The sequence below is a fragment of the Ixodes scapularis genome, unplaced genomic scaffold, assembly GCF_016920785.2.
Source record: "Ixodes scapularis isolate PalLabHiFi unplaced genomic scaffold, ASM1692078v2 PGA_scaffold3__209_contigs__length_174095766, whole genome shotgun sequence".
NCBI classification, from domain to species: Eukaryota; Metazoa; Arthropoda; class Arachnida; order Ixodida; family Ixodidae; genus Ixodes; species Ixodes scapularis.
The window spans coordinates 160,185,712-160,205,656 of NW_024609868.1; the positions used below are offsets into that span (position 1 = coordinate 160,185,712).

The window sequence follows — 19,945 nt, forward strand, 5'->3', positions numbered from 1 at the left end:
TGATAGGCGCAGTAACTAAAGGCAGTTAGAGAGTGTTATGTAAACAATTATACGTGTGTTTCTGGTTCTGTGATGTTATAATATTTCGAATAATAAAGTTTTACTTTAGTGTGCTAAAAGCACCATAATCATCGCCAATAGTCACCGAAAATGCATGGGCGGCCCCAGTCTAAGGTATAGATATGGCCGGGTATGAACCAGTTCGCGTATGGTGGAAACGGTAACCCAGCCCTTGATTCGCTCGCCTGACTCAACGAAAACGAAAAAGGAACAAAATGCAAATCTACTGAACCGGAAGACCCCACAAATCCGGAATAAAAACCGGCTCGATACCTAGTTTTTAATGTAAAGTTATTGCTGCTCTCATTCTTCCTTTGTGTTAATAGGCTACAGTGCGTACATGATATTAATATTCCAAAAATGAACTTCTATTTTAAATGACTGCAGGGGCGAAATGTCATTTAAGACGGATGGAGATGAGTATTTTAAAGGAAATACTTACTGGTGACCCAATTCATGGGCAATAAGTAATGCAGATGATACATCGTGGAATCCTTGAACCGCTTGAACGGTTACATTATTGCGCGAGCAGATACCACAGGGATAGGTGCATCCTGAAAATATTTTTTTTTTCATGTCAAATACTTTACTATCAGGATGGATATTTCGATGTTTTCAGAATTGGAGAAATCAACTTCGTGCAAAGGCTGGGTGAGCTCAAGTGAGCTCAAGGTTGGTGTGGTATACGGACCTAAGAAATGGTGGCTAAGAGTTATGCTCATTAAATTATATTTAGAGTTGAACATGGTACTGTCATGAGTACGTAAATTGGAATGTATTGATGAATATATATATATATTCACATGCCCGGACCTTCCACTGTCCGGGCAGGTGTGCTAAACTAAAAACACAGCCATCGTTCTTTAAATACAAATATGGCAGGATTCCACGTACCTTGTTTTTGGTGTTGCACACTATGTGGTAAACTGAAGAAAAAATTGAAAATGTGAGAGAGTGGGTTAGTTATGCGTGTTTTTAGAAACCAGAAACACAGCTCGCTCTAAAATAATAACCACACGTGTCTGCTCAATATTAGGGCCCTTTGCTAATTTGATTAGGTTGCTAATGTAATATCTAGCATTCATCAATATTTGTACCCATCAACACCAGTATTTTGCATCGGGTTTTTTGAAGAACAGAAAGTTTTGCTTACGTCATGCTCAAAATAACCTACGCACTCTTGAACGCTTAGTTTCTGCCCAAAATATATCAGATGCCAAAAATCCAACCATCGACGTTTGCACCAGAGGCAGAGATTTTAAATCTGGGCGTTTTCACCCAATGCCTTCATTTATAAAACGCACGTTCTTTGTGGTTTTTTTTTAACGAAAGCATACTTGCGATTCACAAATTTACAATAAAAAGCGCGTCCAGTTTTTTGTAGCAGAGGAGATTACGATCTATGAATTTGCAAATTTCGTTGACGCAATTCCTTTGTTGAAATCGTGAAAAATTGAATTATATTTTTATACGGTTAACGGTAAAGTTTGAAAAATTGCCATTTGATACAAACACGTAGAGGCACACTAGTATAAAACAGAAAGTTAGTCAAGGTGTTGGATATATTTTCAGTAAAAAAACGCAATACCTGTCAAGAACCTGCCATATCTGTATCAAAACCGAAAGAAATGAGTTATTTACGCAACACCAGAGCTTCCGTGGCAGTTTATTATCTGAATTTGCTGCCAAGCAGTGCTGCCTGAACCCACTCGTACATCCGCTAGCGTCTGCTACAGCCAGCATTAAGGGGCAGAGCAACACTCATTTGAAGTACTCAAAAGATACCAATTATCAAATAGTCCGGCGTTAGACGTCCCAGCAGATTAGGTTATCTTGCTTAATCTAGAAAAGCTTTTAGGAAAACGGTAAACAAATGTGATGCCATAACTAACATTCAACGTTCCACCCGTGTTACAATTTCGTGATGTCACAGGAAGGCAGCAATGCACTTCGAGCAGTCACTTTACAAAGCAAAGCATGTCGCGAACATCTGTGCTAATTAGCTTGTGACCAACTGAGTTTTGACAGCCTATTTCTTTCACGACGTAAAACATTTTGTAATCAGTTAGGAACGTGTTCCACAACCCGAAACACTGAACATTTGCCTAGCATTGGTGTCAGTACGAGTTAAGATTCAAAACTTGACGTAGAAGAAAAAGAAGTTAAACCTTGCGCATTGACGTATGGAGACCGTTTGCAGGCGTATGAGCGCACAGGAAAACAATTGGCGATAATGTGAGAGGATGATTGAAAGGCAGAGTGATTATGTTTATCTGTAGCAGAGTATTCCAACAAAGTGGCGGAAGTCTCGCCTAATAATTGTAGATAAACTGAAGGAATGCCGAATTTTTATCCAAGCGTAATACTGGCTGCTGCACCGACAGAGCTACAGATAATATGACTTTCTTTAAAAATTGTGTTGATTTGCTCCACCCCACCCCCAAGGTGATAACTGACTGATACTGGAGTTCTGCTTTCTCTAAAGTTTTCACTTCTAAAACGTCCAGTAAACAAAAAAAGACAAGTGGATATACTGTCTGAGAATGTCGAACTGAAACACGCTTCAACAGTACCCATATCATCATCATCACTTAACATTATTATTTTACATGATAACATTATTTCTAAGGGTTCTCTTGTGTGACTTTTCACAACGCGCGATATTGTAAGGCCCCTTTTCCTCGTGGATTCCTGTTCATTCTTATAATGTCAAGGTATTTTTTAAGCCTGATAAATACTTTTAAACTGAACTTTTCTTCAATCGAAAGTTATATTTCTGTCATTCCCTTTTTTTTCTTTATGAAGACCACTATTATTTTTCTTTTTTCAAATAAAAGCTGCTGGAGGGGCTAAGGCCTGGAAAGCATTTAATTGTATCATACGTTCAATAAAGTCGAGAAAAACAAAACATGCGGTGCACATTCAGCTGCCGCTTGGAGTTTTGTTTTTGTGTGTTCTGAAATCGGATGACAAGATAACCACCCCTATATTAAGAGGACGTACATGTATTACAATTTCGCGTTGCAAACCAAAATTGTGTATACATTTTCATGAATTTATTTTTCTTCTATTCTACTGTAAAACGATCCTGCTAAATCTTGATGTACATAATACTCCTAAAATTAGAACATTAAAATGTGTCATTTTATATTTGGTAGACTAAAAAAAATTTCCTGTGGCATTCTTCTTTCTTTTCATGATGCAAGAGGAGTGGTATGGTCGTACTCATTGATACGCCATTTCATTAGGGAAAAATGAAAGAAGGTACTGCAGCCCTTATTTTAAAAATGCCTTTTCAGATTGGAGAAAAAAGTTAAATCCCACCCTACTGCCCGAAAAAAATACGCCTCTCAAAACACTTGAAAACGGTTTGAATACGATTCTACGAACGTTTCAGAACATGGTGTTGCTTGAATCGTAAAATTAAGCAGACAATCAAAAATAAAATCTTATGATAATATATCCACCTAGGCCTTACGTCAAAAATCTAGGAATGGCTGGCAAATAGAACACACTTAACGTATATAAAGGAAGGTAGTTTTATTTAAAACCACTGAAATTTCTCAGCTTAAACCCGAAATCAGAAATGTCATTGTAAATGCATGTCGCTAATATTTTAGTGAAAAACGTTTGTCACACAAAACTGGAACCGTATTTTTTGTTAAGCCCACCGCTAGTCTCTCATTCTCTTCAATATCCATTTTCCTGCGATATGTACTTTAAATAAACAGGCCAGAAACAAAAATTGTAGAGTTGTACTTGAAGCATGTAAGTTGGGAAGTAAGCAGAATACTTGTCATGAAGGTAATTTGATTAATGTTGATCGCTTTAGGCTTTATTTCCTTACCCTGAGACAAACGCCACAACATCCTGAGCATCAGGCCTCAAAGTTCGGGAGAAAAAATAATTAAGTGGCTTTACAGTGTCGCAAACCATCAACTGTCTTTCGGGAGTTAATTTTAAGTAAGCTTCACTCTGAAACACATAGAAAGGCATTTCACATTAATGTTTAAGTGACGGATAAATATCATAAGAGTATATTACGTACCATGTATTTATCAATACCAACAATGACAAAATGAGGCGTTGGGTTTTGCAACGCAGTGTACAGCTGGTTTACCTGCAAAAGAGAGAATTAAGCTGATCACAACAAAACCATACTGAGCTGGAAAACTTCATTTTGGCGAATCGGTCAAAATTGCAAGACTATCCTGAGGCGATGAATCCAGGAAGACTTAAGAGCCCATGAAAGTGTTGGAACGCCACGTTCCGCTTCAGACAAAAGGAGAGAACACAGCTCTTAGTCCGTTTACTTTTCATGTATTCACATGCTGGATCCGTAAAAGAACATCAGATGGAGAAAAAAAAACTAAATGTTATGCCTATAATTTCAACTTCACAAAGAATGCTTACACTTGTTCCGGACAGTTTAGTTGAAACGGTTCGCAAATTCTATCCAACTGCTTCAATGAACGCCGGCGAAATCATTCCTTTTCAAAACATCCATCGTTATAAAAAAAGGTTGTTACATATTCGTAACTCTGTGTCAGGTTACCTATTTAATATGCATACAAACGTTTGGTGTAACTCGGTGTGTTGAAGTTTTTTTTTTCAGTTATTACATTTTATATATTCAGTTTAAAAATACTTTCCAAAAAATTATGCGCGTCATCAAGACGGCCACCTTGACGTACCTTACAAAAAATAATGCACACACGGCTTTTTATGTCACTCCGCAAGCTAAGTAATTCAGAAGCGCTCTTAAATAATGATTTTTATCAGAGAAGATCTTTGTGCAAGTAGTATGCTTTCCTTATCCAAAGCGCGACACTACCGCACCGAATCTCTCGTAGAAGAGGGGAAAAAAAACAGTACACGTGACATGCAAGAATAAGCTTGGTTCTTGTGTTCACATCATTAAGGCAAAGAATTCGTGGCGGCTTATTAGTTGAGCTATATTGTAACGGGGAGCAGGCCTTTTGGCGTATGCGCATTAATATTTAAACGTGACTGGTAAAATCGTATAAAAATTTTTTTTTCCTCGGAACATCGCAAAATGCTGCAATGTTAGTTTTTTTTCTTTTCTTTAAGTTTTTTTTTTGCGAAGTGCAACGATTTAGGCCTTTTTTATGGTGCACCAGAAATACTTTAGCTACTATGCACTTTTAAATGTGCATGTAGGTTTACTTCCGAAAAAATTATTTTTAGCAATATAATGATCAACTTAATTATAGAGACCTCTATAAATATTTTAATAAATTGTGTCCTGGGCAAAAATCCATTTTACAAATTATTCTGTGAGAACCACATTTTTTGCAGGAACAGTTTTAACATCATTGCTTTAGGCAGCCTGTTCCTTTTTTCCTTCATTTGTTTTTATAATCACTACAAAACGTCAGGCAGTTTCTGAGTTTCTGCACTAAACTCACTTATGACTTAGCAAATAGAAAAAAAACGAAGACGATGTTGCTTTTAGCAGTATTGGCATATTTTTAATAGAACACGAAATGTTAAAGAAATGATTGGGTCTTGACTTATCTATATCCACGCTGTCAAAGGAATATTATCTTTGCTGCATCTATCAAGCTGAATTATCTCCTTGCATTGTTTTGTTAGTTTATCTCGTTAAATTTACGATAAGATATTTTTTTAAGTTGTTAAACAAGCCGAAAAAGTTAGGATTAAAATGCATTTAAATGCAAAGGTGCAAGCGAGCTGGACAAGAATGATGAAAATAATCCCTGGAGAAGGGGAACAAGAGGGACAAAGGACAAACACAAATCTCCAAACAGAGCTAGGTGACTGGTACGCGACCGAAAAAATCCGCCTGGCCCGGGTATCGAACCCGGGACCTCTCCATTACAGGTGAAGCGCTCTACCAATTGAGCTAACCAGGAGTTAGACATCAGTAGAGCAAACGGGTTTTATCAGCCGCCACCAGTCTAACACCAACAAGGGTGAAGCTTGCAATTTAAGGTTATGATTAAAATGCAATTAAATGCAAAGGTGCAAGCGAGCTCGACAAGAATGACGAAAATGATCTCTGGAGAAGGGGAACAAGAGGGAGAAAGGACAAACACAAATCTCCAAACACACCTAGGTGACTGGTGCGCGACCGAAAAAATCCGCCTGGTCCGGGTATCGAATTCGGGAGCTCTCCATTACAGGTGGAGCGCTCTACCAATTGAGCTAACCAGGGTTTAGACATCAGTAGAGCAAACGGGTTTTATCAGCCGCCACCAGTCTAACATCAACAAGGGTGAAGCTTGCAATTGAAGGTTATGATTAAAATGCAGTTAAATGCAAAGGTGCAAGCGAGCTCGACAAGAATGACGAAAATAATCCCTGGAGAAGGGGAACAAGAGGGACAAAGGACAAACACAAATCTCCAAACACAGCTAGGTGACTGGTGCGCGACCGAAAAAGTCCGCCTGGTCCGGGTATCGAACCCGGGACCTCTCCATTACAGCTGGAGCGCTCTACCAATTGAGCTAACCAGGAGTTAGACATCAGTAGAGCAAACGGGTTTTATCAGCCGCCACCAGTCTAACACCAACAAGGGTGAAGCTTGCAATTTAAGGTTATGATTAAAATGCAATTAAATGCAAAGGTGCAAGCGAGCTCGACAAGAATGACGAAAATAATCCCTGGAGAAGGGGAACAAGAGGGACAAAGGACAAACACAAATCTCCAAACACAACTAGGTGACTGTTGCGCGACCGAAAAAATCCGCCTGGTCCGGGTATCGAACCCGGGAGCTCTCCATTACAGGTGGAGCGCTCTACCAATTGAGCTAACCAGGGTTTAGACATCAGTAGAGCAAACGGGTTTTATCAGCCGCCACCAGTCTAACACCAACAAGGGTGAAGCTTGCAATTGAAGGTTATGATTAAAATGCAGTTAAATGCAAAGGTGCAAGCGAGCTCGACAAGAATGACGAAAATAATCCCTGGAGAAGGGGAACAAGAGGGACAAAGGACAAAAACAAATCTCCAAACACAGCTAGGTGACTGGTGCGCGACCGAAAAAATCCGCCTGGTCCGGGTATTGAACCCGGAACCTCTCCATTACATTGGTAGAGCGCTCCACCTGTAATGGAGAGGTCCCGGGTTCGATACCCGGACCAGGCGGATTTTTTTCGGTCGCGCACCAGTCACCTAGCTGTGTTTGGAGATTTGTGTTTGTCCTTTCCCTCTCTTGTTCCCCTTCTCCTGGGAATATTTTCGTCAAAGTTAAGATGTGTCATGCTATGAAAACATCAAAATTTTTGAGAGGCAAAGTTAGCCATTGAGTATTAAGTAAAAATAAATGTTTCGGCAGCTGCCTCACGCTCATCTGTTCCTTTGCTTCAATTGAAAGTTTCCCTGTAAAATTGTTTCCTTGGTACGCGTTTTATTTATCCTATGATTCATAAGAGTACTGCGGGTTATATTAAATGTTAAGTATTGTGTAATGCTAATATACAATCTATGGAGCTTTTTTATGGAGCTGATGCATATACATTATGTCTGTTCAAAAGTTAGCTACTTGCGGATGTTTTGGGGGATGCCTTAAATTATGTATAGTAGATACATTTTTTTCATTGTACTGCGATATACTTTTTTAAATAAACGCAGCACATATAATTATGAATAACACTCTTCTGCTTAATGTAGGTAGATAAACCATACTTTCATAATCTTGTATGATCAATTCTGGCCTGACAAACGGCTCTCCTTTGATATATTATTCTTAATCCAGTAACACAAGAATTTAATGGTGAAATCTGAGTCCATCATAAAACACTATGTAGTTTAACTCTAAACTATGAAGAAATTTTTAGAGTGACAATCCATCTGATATATGCAAATCAAAATTTAAAAGTGACGTCATTTTCACCCGATATTAGTTGCACATACCATAAGAACCATAAATGCAGAGTGCTTGTCTAATATCATTCTACTCGAATATACATTATAGACGGTGATATCTGCGCACAAGAAATGGCTAGTGTTTTGTTGCTCTTTTGATGGCGTCTGTCGAGATATACAATATGCGGAGGCTCACTCTTGCCCGTCAGGGTGCGTAAGCGCTCGCCTGGACCAAATTTAATCGACTGCACTGAGAAGCAAGCGGCCGTTTCGGCCTGGCTGCCACACAATAAACGCTTCAGGAACAATGCCGGAGTGACAAATCGTTGTCGTCCCAACCACAACGCAACTGCAGCCTAAAAAAGGTAGGTTCACCATGTATGACGCTCAGCTGAATAAAAATAAGGCGATAATCATCATGTTAAGTATGCTAAGTTATTTAAATTCGTCAATTAATTTTTTTATTTATTATTTTTAGGAGACGTTTGAAATTTTAGTATTGACAAAAATTCGAATTAGGGTCAAATGAAAAATAGTTTAAAAATGTGCTAGTTTGTTAGTTATTTTTTAATTAATTACCGCTTTCCGCAGTAGGATTTTGAAATAACGATGGCCAACCTCTTGAAACATTCAGTGGAGAAAAGTGTATAAGGAAAATATCAAAATTATATTGAATTTCGCTAAATATAATTTGAAGGTAACTACATTTTTAAGTTATGGGGAAGATTGCCAATGTTTCTGGAGAAAAGCAAAATTACCATTTTTATGAGTGTAATCCATAAGATATAATGCAAAAAAAAATTCTGGAGCCCTGGAAAGAACTTTATACGCGTCATAAAGTTTTATTAACGCTTACCTATATTTAATGGGTGTCATATAAAGCATTCCAGGGGAACATTGCGATGTTTGTGAAAGTTCAGTCAAAATTCCGATATAGAGCATGATCTATGGCGTTCATGTCTCTGACAGTTGCGGTTTGCACAAGAGTGAGTCGTAAGCCCTCACCATAATTGCACTTCAAAGAGTGAGGTAGTCGTTTCAGTCATGTCATCAATATCTTGGCGACTTGACATTGGTAAGTGCGCCGACGACGCAAGTGACGAAGTGACTCAAACGATTACACCTATAACTTAATTCTTTAACGTTCTTTACGCCCAAAGTTCCATAACATAAATGCTTACCTTATCCATTAACATTGTAAAATATTGTGGGAGATAACTTCCTTTCAGTTGCTGAAGAGCATTGTCGTAGACTATTCTGGTTTCAACCACAACTGTACGTGGCAAGTTTCCCAGGTATTGTCTTCCCACTATATGGCAATTTGAAGGTGAAACGTTATAATAAAAAGGTTGGTACCGTCGTATCCCGTCGCTTCTTAAGCATTATTGCGGGGTGCGCAAGGCATTATAATAAAATGAGCCTTCGTTTGAGGTACGATGCCAAAAAAAAACGCCTAAGTTGGCAGAAGTGTGGCAAGCATAGGCACCTAACTTGTGCATTTTATGGTTTTGCTGCATTCCACTTGTCTGTGACCAAGTACTTTGCGTAACTAGAGCCCTAGTTCGGCGATCCTGATGCATGCCAACGTGTGTCTTCTTTCTGGACAGCCACAAGAGTGTCAATGTAAGAGCCATACTTGAGCCATAACTGCCAAAGTAAATCTTAATTTAAGGATTCAGGATAATTCCAAAAATTAACTTTCCTCTTGCCAGCCACTGGAGTGCAAAATCAGCGCCAAAATGCCAGGGAAACCCCAAAGACACGTTGAGGTTTGGCTTTTTTTGGTTAGGCACAATATTGCTACCTAACGTACACTAGAAGAAGACTAAAATGCGTTCGCCGCATGATTGTCCCATGTCACCCCCCTTAGTATCGCCAAATGAAAAAAACAACTGCTCCTGTTCAGATTTGATTTTGGGTCCTCAGAATGTGATACGGCGTCTACCCTGCAGCCGCAATCGCTTTATTTCTTTCCTTTTATAACCAGGCTTTGACTGTGATCAGTCAAGGCAAGATACGCACAGTGCAATGTTCGCCTTTGCAACACATCTCATGTTAATGGTATGTGTTGAGAAGACCACTTTACGTCATTATCCCGCAGCGCTCGCTAGATGAGAGCAGTTACTGTAACGTCTATCCAAGTTCAGCAGCGTCCTTTGTGTAATTTGCAAGTCTTCTGGACAATGGCGCGCGTATCTACGCGCGCGCACAAATATCCAGCGCATTGTGCGGCTTCAAAATTAGCACTGTCTTGTGCAGCTGCGGAAAAACATTTCGCCCGCCTTAGTGTAGAAAAATCACCAGACACCCAAATTAAATTTAAAAAAATGTTTTGGGCAAAATTAGTAGATATTTTTCCTTGATGACAGGCCACCCGCAGCCTTCAAAAACCAACTGATTCTTCATCCCCATACGTAAATGATCCAGCGCCAGCGGGGCCCGCCCTGATTGCATAACTCGAACACTGCACAAATATCGGTTCGAGAGTAACTGGATCTGGCATCTCCATTTCTTGCTCCAGGTCGATCAGAGTGGGAGGATGGTTTCTTTGTATCAACTTCGGGACCAAAGATAACCCACATTGTGTACAAATGCGAAGTTTGTATGAGCCGTATCTAGATCACAGCGGCTCGACAAATAGAGAGAGGCGTTGCGCGCGCGTTTTTTTCTAGCCAATTTGTATCGACCGCAGTGATATTGACCCAGTCGTCTGTGTAAGTGACAGCTCATATTTTCGTAAGGTGGAAAGATGCCAGACGTTTAACGTACTACGAGAAAATAAACCCCAACTCTTACGCATGCTTGGCGATTTGGGACCAGCACGATAGATTTGCACTAAACCCGCAGGAAGGATGCCTAACTCTGTCTCTTTTTGGGCGGATTTAGATTGAGATAGGCCAGATTGCAACAAAACTATATTTGGCGCCGTAAACTTAACTATGGTGCTTGTGCAGCGATTTGGGCCCAAAGATGCCCAGACAAACTCTGAAGATGACGCTTGTTTCGCTCTCTGGTCTCAAAGGTCCCAAATATTATCCATACTACAAGGCATTCAGCCTAACTCTGGCCCTTGGGTGGCTACTTTGGCCGAGAGCGGCGAGATGACCGCGTAATCATTACGAACGGAAACCTCACTTTGGTATTTTTTCAAGATTTGTGCCGAATATTGCCAGATGACAGACTTACTGCATGAGAGTAAGCCTCACTCTAGAACTTGCTTGCCGATTTAGGGCCAAAGGTTCCAGATCACATCGAAACTACCACGGAGTGAGTCCTAACTATGGCAATTGTTTGGAAAATTAGGGCCAAGGCGCCCAGAATGCTTCCAAAGAAGGTAACGCTTGGCTTGACTTTGGCTTGTTCGGCTTCTCAAGGTCTTAAACAACCAGACAACAGCCCGATATTTTTCCAGACCTCTTCATAGCTTTGGTCTTCCGGATTTGGTGAAAAAAACAAAGGGCCCGTTAAAAAACTAGTAATTAAAAAATTACCTTAAAAAAACACTTGCACACTTTATTCTACCGCGCCTAGAAACCGCCGGCTTGGAAGAAACAAAGAAAAGCGCCGTAATTTTGTTTTTAAAGCATAAATGAAGGCTTATAAATGTTCAGAACGATGACTCCAACACTGCAATACACAACCGCAAGATGGTGTTAAATATTGCAATTGAACAGAAAGCAAAGGGTTTGAAAACGCTCCTCGTGAAGGCGTGAATAGCTTTGTGATAACAACAACTTGTTCTGCATGCAATGGAGCATAAGAACTTGAGGTGTGTTATTGACCTTTGATATTGATAGACCGCTGAATGAAGAATATGATCATACTCTATAAAGTAGCACTTAAGGCAATTAATCATTAAATGTTCGTAACACTTTCTTGGTAGCTATAATTACTAAAGTCTTTACATTTTCTTCGCGGTTTTGAATTAAGTTCATGCATTTTATCGCGTCAACGTTTAAATAAAAACTATTCGAGTTTACTGACCTGTGTGGATATTGCCCCCTGCTTTTAGTTCTGTGAAGCTGGTAAAATCAACTGTAAAATAAAGAAAAACTGCATTTACATCACGAATCATTTTTTGACCAAACATTTGTTCAGGGGAAGGGATGGGGGAGTAAAAAACAAGAAGCGCGCTTCCGTTTGGTGGAAGCAATTCATTAGAAAAATATATTACACCTTGCGTTCATTTATTTGGTTTATAATACTTATCAATGCCATTACGTATGTTACATTTAATCATAATAAAAAAAATCAGGTTAACGTAGTGCAAAAGTGAAAGAAACAAAAATAGCAATAATGCACCAGAATTGTAAGCATTCCAAAGATAGGATTCGACAACACAGAGGAACAAAGTGCGCAGTACCGAAGATTACACACAATAAAAATCATATATTTAACTTAATATTAATATTATCAATCGAAGAACTGATTAAGGTCTTATCCACCAGGTAGAAAATATTGTACCTAACTTTTGTACCTATCATTCATAAATAGATTGTGAAGTGGGTCTTACCATAATCTGCATACATCGGAATGGACGTATCATTCAACATTGATATCACATGAGGAACGATTCCGTCTTTTGATCGGGGATTAGATAATACTGGCTCGATTGATAAGGTGTTAGTGAGGATACCTCTCTGCAAAAGTTAATTCAAAATAAGATATTAAAATGCTTATTTTCTGTAAAATGTTAATAATATATTAAAATGCTCATTAAAATGTTTTTTCAAATGCGTTTGAAAATGCATTTTTATTCGCTAATTACATCCGTAATGACACGTGTAAATCATACCACTTGGACATGTCCATTAGATTCTTGGACCACAACAGAGGACCCGTGTTTCCGGTCCTGATACAAACTCCCTTCAATTTCCTTGACAATCTGCTGGCAACAACACGAGAGTATTAATTGCAGTGCTGCAGAGGTCATCAAAACACATCCTATGAACTCAGCAGCAGCATTAGCTGTTTCTATATAAAATTATACCCTGAAAGTCATGAATGTACGCATCGATTATATATGGTACCCCAAGATCATATAAAATTAGGAGGCATATGAATTGCAAACACCAAGACAGCGGCGAATTCGGATGAATGTTAACAATTTTTTATAAGTGTGCAAAAGGCAGTATGAAGACGTCGTTTTTTTACGAAATACTAGCCTGTAAATATTTGGTTGGTTTATATATATATATATATATATATATATTAAAAAGTTAATTTTGAGTTTCAACTTTATGAACACTCGCAAGACAAGCTTGAAGAACCTTAATCAAAGTGCAGAGCCAGAATCCTTGAGGAGACGTAACTTCATTTGTGTTTATAATCTCAGACAATGAACAAAACCAATACCTACCATTTGCCACCGTCTGTTCAGCAACACGGTGATTATATTTGTAGGAAAGGGCGAATGCTATCTGTATATGCGGTTGTGATTATCGCCGCTCAGATCTTTAGTTTATACCATGAAACTTGGACGTTTCCAGGAAGAAGGGGGAGTGTTTGTTTTATGGGATTCACTTAAACCCGCAGAAGCCAGTCAAAGGTTATATAGACCACTCTGATGATCATCTTCTTCCAGTAGGGTTTTTTGCCTAATCGACGGTTGCACGCCTTCTTAGCAATTGTAGTACGTCTCTTGTGCGAACTATTGAATATCGCATATGCGTTTAAACCCCAGTGACCAATATTTATTACCTATGAGTTATGTGCTGGAAAATTGTACATAACCGTATCCCGCGAGAGCTTAACCTGGGTAGGAAACATATTTTTCGTAAACACCGAAGTTCCTTTTTTTAATGTGTAAAACATCATTTCGAACTCCCTGTAGAATAGGTGGGCGGCAGCCACAAATTCTCACAAAGAAACAAACATATGTGGCGAATGTCATTCATAACGTACGATTGACAAAAATAGATAGCATAGAGGGAAGAGGGGAGTTGTTCCAGAGTAAGTGTGCCATTGACAGTTTCACCGACTGCATCGAAACGCACTAACCCAAGTCCAGCTGCAAATACATGTACTTACAGAACTGTCGGAGTGGTTCATATGATCACCATCGGTGAAAATGAAGTTTTCGGAAAAACTTTGCTCCTTTTTAAGCTCAGAATAAGTCCGTCACGAATGTGGAGCATCTTATCGCCATATTTACTCCTCGCTTCGAGAATTCTTGGGTAAACAAACTCCTCCACGGTCACTTCTGTGAGGAGAGAATTCGTCATTATTAGAGATGTTCAAAGTTGAATCTCGAGGCTCGAATGATTTCTCGAATTGTTCTATAATGTGGCAAACTTCAAAAAATGTCCGACTCGAGGATGTGCGTTGCCCAACTTATACAAGAAACCTGACACATTTCCAAGAAAATGAAATAGTACTTTAATTTGTTGTGCAGCTTATGTATATATATATATATATATATATATATATATATATATATATATATCACTGTTGGCTCCATAAAACACTACCCCTTGAAGCGTTTATGATCGAGTTTGTTAATCGAAATCCAATCTCTACAAGAAAGTGTACATCTTATTCTGCTAGGAGGAATCAGCTCAGTTTTAGCTACGCGCCTAACTGTCAAACTTCACTTCAGATGTTTGCAATACCTTAATCTTTCTGAACTCCAACGTCGGCATGAATAAGAAATTATTAGTCATAATTACTTGGAAAAAATAAAATACAGTTTTTGGAGAAAACTTTTAGACTGATTTAATCATCATTACTTACTGAAAAAAGCCGAATGAACGAAAGTGAAAATAAGATTTTCGCAATTCGTCACTAACTTTGATTGTGATCACATATTACACATACATACACTTAAATCTCGAAGACATTCCACGCAACACAAACAACGTCCAAATATTAGCAACTGATGTTTCGACTTACTCCTGCTTGTTGTAGTGGGCGGAAATCACTATGGGGCAATTTTGTTTCCCCTTATATCAATAAAAAGTGCCTCTTTTATTTCTGGTTTTCCCAATTTGTTACCTAATACTATCCCAAATTCAATACTAGAGCTAAATAAAAAATCAAGCGAAGGAGTGAATGAAGTATCAAAGGAATTTACTTGCACTAAGTGGAAAATACGTCGTAAGTATTCATAACATTAAAATCAACAATTCAGCTTTTGTTCTTTACATTAATGCAGAAACAAAATAACTTTCACGATTTACCAGCATAAAAATAAATATTCTCTTTGACTCCTCAAATGTTATTAGGAGCAGATGGTCGTCTAAAATATAGAGTGCATTCAAGAAAGCAAATTAGGTCCCACGAACGCTGTCATTAAATCGTCGACATAACCTACCAAATTCAAACTATATGTGTACGTACACACTCACGTCAAAATCAGACTCACCTAAAAAGCATGCTGTTAGCATTAGTGTGAGTACGAAACACACGCTTCCAGACATTGTGAAGCGAAAAGCTACTGCTGGTAAAATATTGTGCGAGGTTTGCGGGTATTTATACGGTACTGAAATGACTTCATTACTTGAAAGGGCTTTCCTTCATTACATTTAGTGAAAGCTCCACCTCGGCAGAATTATTTAAAACTTGACCTATGCAATATTTTTCGTTTTGTTATTTCTGCACTGGGAGTCACTGACCTACATCATATTTGTTAAGAGTGATATGCAGAGGACAACACTTTCCTTCTTCCTTTCCAATATTAATCATAATACCAGAAACCTGTCGGCGCACAGCTGCCTGCTTGTCACTAAAATTAATCTTTATTATAACGCGACACGACGATGACGAAAATTGATCTTAGTCTGACGCGACGAAATGTTAAAGGAAGGCGCCAAACAACTTGCGAAATCGCCGACCAGACGCGAAAAGTCTCGGGATGCGGTTTTATGAATGATGGCGGTACCTTAAAGTGACGTACGATTCTCCAACCGTACGCACAGTGATCCTGACTGTCAGTCAAACGTGACATTTTTAAGCTCAAATGTCAGCGTCTGGCACTCCGAGCAAATATCATATCAAAACAAGATGTTTTCCGCGAAATTGATTGTCCTTAACTCCGCTCCTCCAAGACGGTGAGGATGTGGCTTTTGGCAGTCGTTATTTCCGCTTTCTTTCTCCTCATTTAAAAAAAAGTTGTACTTACCTGCTTGTCTCTAATTTTGTATAAGTCATTGTGAATTTTGATCAAGCGATATTTTGGATTTAAATTAAGAAAACTCGGTAAAGCTTATGGTGATAGTAGTTACAATAAAATTAATTTTGTTCTCCTTTTTTTTTACTTCCGGTTTTATAAGATCGCCAACTGACAGCGGTTCAGCCTTTGCCGAAATCCAATTTATTTTGGTTCAAAAGAACGACCGAATCCACGCCAATAAAATCTTGCTCTAGTAACAAAAAACAATCATCGTTAAAACCTTTTAACAATTTGACGCGTCTCACATTTTTAGATACAAATTCAGTACCATATATATATATATATATATATGGTGGGTTCAAATAATAAACGTTTCCTTTGAATCTGGAAACTAGTCCATCCACTTAATCTGTAAATCCTGCACGTGAAATAAAAATTTAACTATTTTTATATAAATCGTGAGATGTTGCTATCGAAAGCTGCAGCATTTATTATCGTATAAACGTATTCATAGACATTTACTACGTAAGCAAGTGTTAAAATTGACAAAACCATACAAGTGTTGTTTTTTTAACTGCACCAAATTGAAAAATAATTAGAGTTGCATTTGTACATCTTGGCTTTTTGTTTGAGCTTACCCAACTTGGCGACCACTAGTAGCGAGGTTGTTTGCGCAATTCGACACCAATTAACAAATATATTTTACATGTTTTTTAATTTGTGAGTTTAAACGACATATTGCAATTGCAAAAATTGATGGTCCCCAACTCCAGGCTGTACGCTCCAAACGCAGGCTGTAATGGACTTGTATGCCTATGGGCGCTATAGCGCCACCATCCATACAATTCTATCATAACAAAACAATTTGGCCGGTATAACGGCCAAATTGTTTAGTTCTTTATGCTTCCTTAACCCTGAACTATTGTAGAAAAGAGCGGCAATGGCATCACTATATCTGCCCTCGTGTAGCGTCTCAGTAACCACGTCACATGTGATGTGGGTGTGATGTCACATGTGATGTCGGCGCCGACTGTGCTGTGTTTTCTAAGACAGAAGCGGTGGGTGACTTTGAGTTTATCGATCCATAACGCTATTTGGACGATTTTCCAAAATAGCTTTTATCGTATTGATAAGAAGTCAAAGGTCGCATCGCGGGAGGAGGCGAAGAGGACGAAATCAGGGGCTGACACTGTTGTGCCCGTTATCGGAATAAGTAACTAAATAGCTTTACTCGTTAGCTTGGAAAAAGGCTTACGCGTAACTGAGCTCCGTCACCGTTTTGGAAATGTAACAAAATACGGGTGTCATTGCTTGCCACGAGTAACGGACGTTACTTTTACGTTTGTTTGTCGTTACTTTGGGTTTCACTGTTAGTATATAACAGCTGTTAGTATATGACTGTAGCGTCTCAACTACAAACCCTTCCACAAGATTGTCGAACACTTCTTGACAAAAGGGAGGTTGATGCATGAGGTCGATCTTCGTCTGCTTCAGCTATTGCGTGTAAGAAAAGTGGGTTGTAGTCTCGGTGCTTCATTTTTAATTACCGAGAAATCTGAAAGCTTCTGCTAATGGAGGGACAGGCGGAAAAGAAAACAAAGTAGAGCTAGGACTGATGCGAAGCACCGCTGTGAATTTATAGTTATCAGTAGTGCGAAACAACAAAATATTAACAAAATGAACTGCATCACGAACAGGTACAGAAAAAAACTCTAAATAAGTATAAAACTTAAGCAAAGATCAAATCGGCATGTTTATATATAAGTGCCATGATTTATTTACCCTTCTTTTTAAATATACAATTAAACTAAACTAAGCCATTTTCGAAGACTTTTCGCTAGTTTAAATAAATGAGCATCGTAAGATGTAGCTGCAAAACTGCGACTAACAAAATATTTTTGAAAGAAAGGTGCGTTCTTTTGGATAAGAAATAAGAAAGCATAACGACGACATTTTAACAGGAAAAAAATTAAGGGACATTGAAGAATAACTCACCTTAATGTGCTTTTTCAAAATAGAGCTCGACGTCCTGGACGTTCTGAGCAGCTTGTGTTTTGGCATACAGAGCAAACATTTAAACAGCAAGTTGTCTGACTCCGTTTCTCAGTTCAAACATAGCACTTAGCCATGGTCATAATAACGCAGTTTCCGTGGCCGTTGCCATCTTGCACAAAACGTGAGTGCGAGCAAGCAGTAAAAGGGCATTTTATAACAAGCGTTCCCAAACAGGCTTGTTGGTGAGAGGCAGGCTTTGCGTGACAGAGGCAACTGTACAGTACATGGACTGCTCACAAACAACACGCCTCATAACCAGGCCGGTTTGAGTCACTGTCCGGTTAGGCTACAGAAGCAACAAAAAGTGACCACCGATCGCTTATTATAACCAATTATTATAACAAGAAGATTATTTGTGATTATAAACGAAGTATAGCGCCGGCCATACTTTGGTTATATTAACATTAATACTCGTAGTATTTTACGGGTATATATGAGTAAAAAAGGTGGCGAGCGTTTATAACATTTATAAGCTCTTTACCCTAAGTCTCTCTTTCACGTCTGAAAAACTTCTTTTTACGCCGGCAGCAGCAAAGTAAGGGCGAGGCACACGAAAGCCAATACTATTACTGCTACGAATGTGTCTCTTTAGAAAAATGGTACACTGCCCTTGACATACAACCAGGAACTGCGAGAAGGATAAGGTGGGCGCAGCGTCCAGCAATATGTATTTCGGTCTTTGAATGCCAGGGAGTTGGGAGCTAACTGCGATAGAAAGAAGGTGCCACCCGTGGTGGTTAAGCAGTCTTTCGTCTATTTTTGGAGGCCCTATGGGAAAAAAGGATGCCTAGTCGATTTAGCGGGAGACGAACTTCTGAACGGGAGTTGTTATCCAGCAAGAGATCGCACCTTTGTACCAAGGCGGCAGGGATTCTAAAAATGGTGACGTATTTCTGGTGAAGGACGCCTTTCAATCCTGTGATAACCTTGCCACTTGTTTGGGTTCAAAGCGTGGGAACATCAATGCTTCCACATTTAGAGTTTATCCTTTCTGTTGCTGACAGAAAGAAAAATTAGTTATTTTGACAAGAAGGATTTGACCAGCTAGACTATCCAGCGACGATTAGGCAGAATCCTTCGAGAGACAGCACACTGCTGCCTTCTGAGCGGATGTCTCTTTACAGCGAGAAAGCTGCTCCTTCAGGGCACGGTGACGGTGGTCTTCGTAGCTTCGATACAAAGACTGCATCAAGGACGCTTAGGAATTCCGCAAAGCGATAATCTCGCGTCTTTTTGGCCTTGTCGTGAGAACGTCGAAAGTGTCGTCCGGGGGAGTTTGAAATGATGCCGTTTATACATAACTTTGTTTGGGTTTCTTCGCCACCTTTTGTAGTGCGCAAGAATGAAAATTGTTTTGCTTTCAAAAAATAATGCGACCATTTTTATTCAAAAGTAACGAGTAACGGGTAACGTAACTTGATAGCAGATACCGCAAAATAATAACGACATTACTCGTTAGTCAATCGAGATTCTAACGAGTACGTTAGTACGTTACTAAACAAAATAACGTTACCAGTAACGTCGTTACTTTTAATGCGTTAGTTCCAACACTGCGGGACAGCAGGAGCTAAGATTTACACTTTATACTAAATCAAAAAAGTGAAAATAACCACACTGCGATAGTGCCTACGAGGGAGCACGAATCACTCGTGACGTCATTGCTCTGACGCAACGCGAAGGCGGAGATAGTGATGTCGCTGTCGCTCTTTCTAAATTCGTTACGGTTTCACGAAGCCTGCGGAACTTATATAATTTGGCCGGTAGCACCCAAATGCTTATAGGTTTATTACAGCTTGCAGTTTGACATACAGCCTGGAGCTTCAACATCACTTTTGTAACTGCAATATGCCGTCTTACATCATTTATTAAA

General features: G+C 39.1%; 1 pseudogene; it reads right to left on the reverse strand.

Moving 5' to 3' along the window:
- Positions 1-498: 498 nt before the first annotated feature.
- LOC115309479 lies at positions 499-15,328 on the reverse strand (annotated as a pseudogene).
- Positions 15,329-19,945: the final 4,617 nt, after the last annotated feature.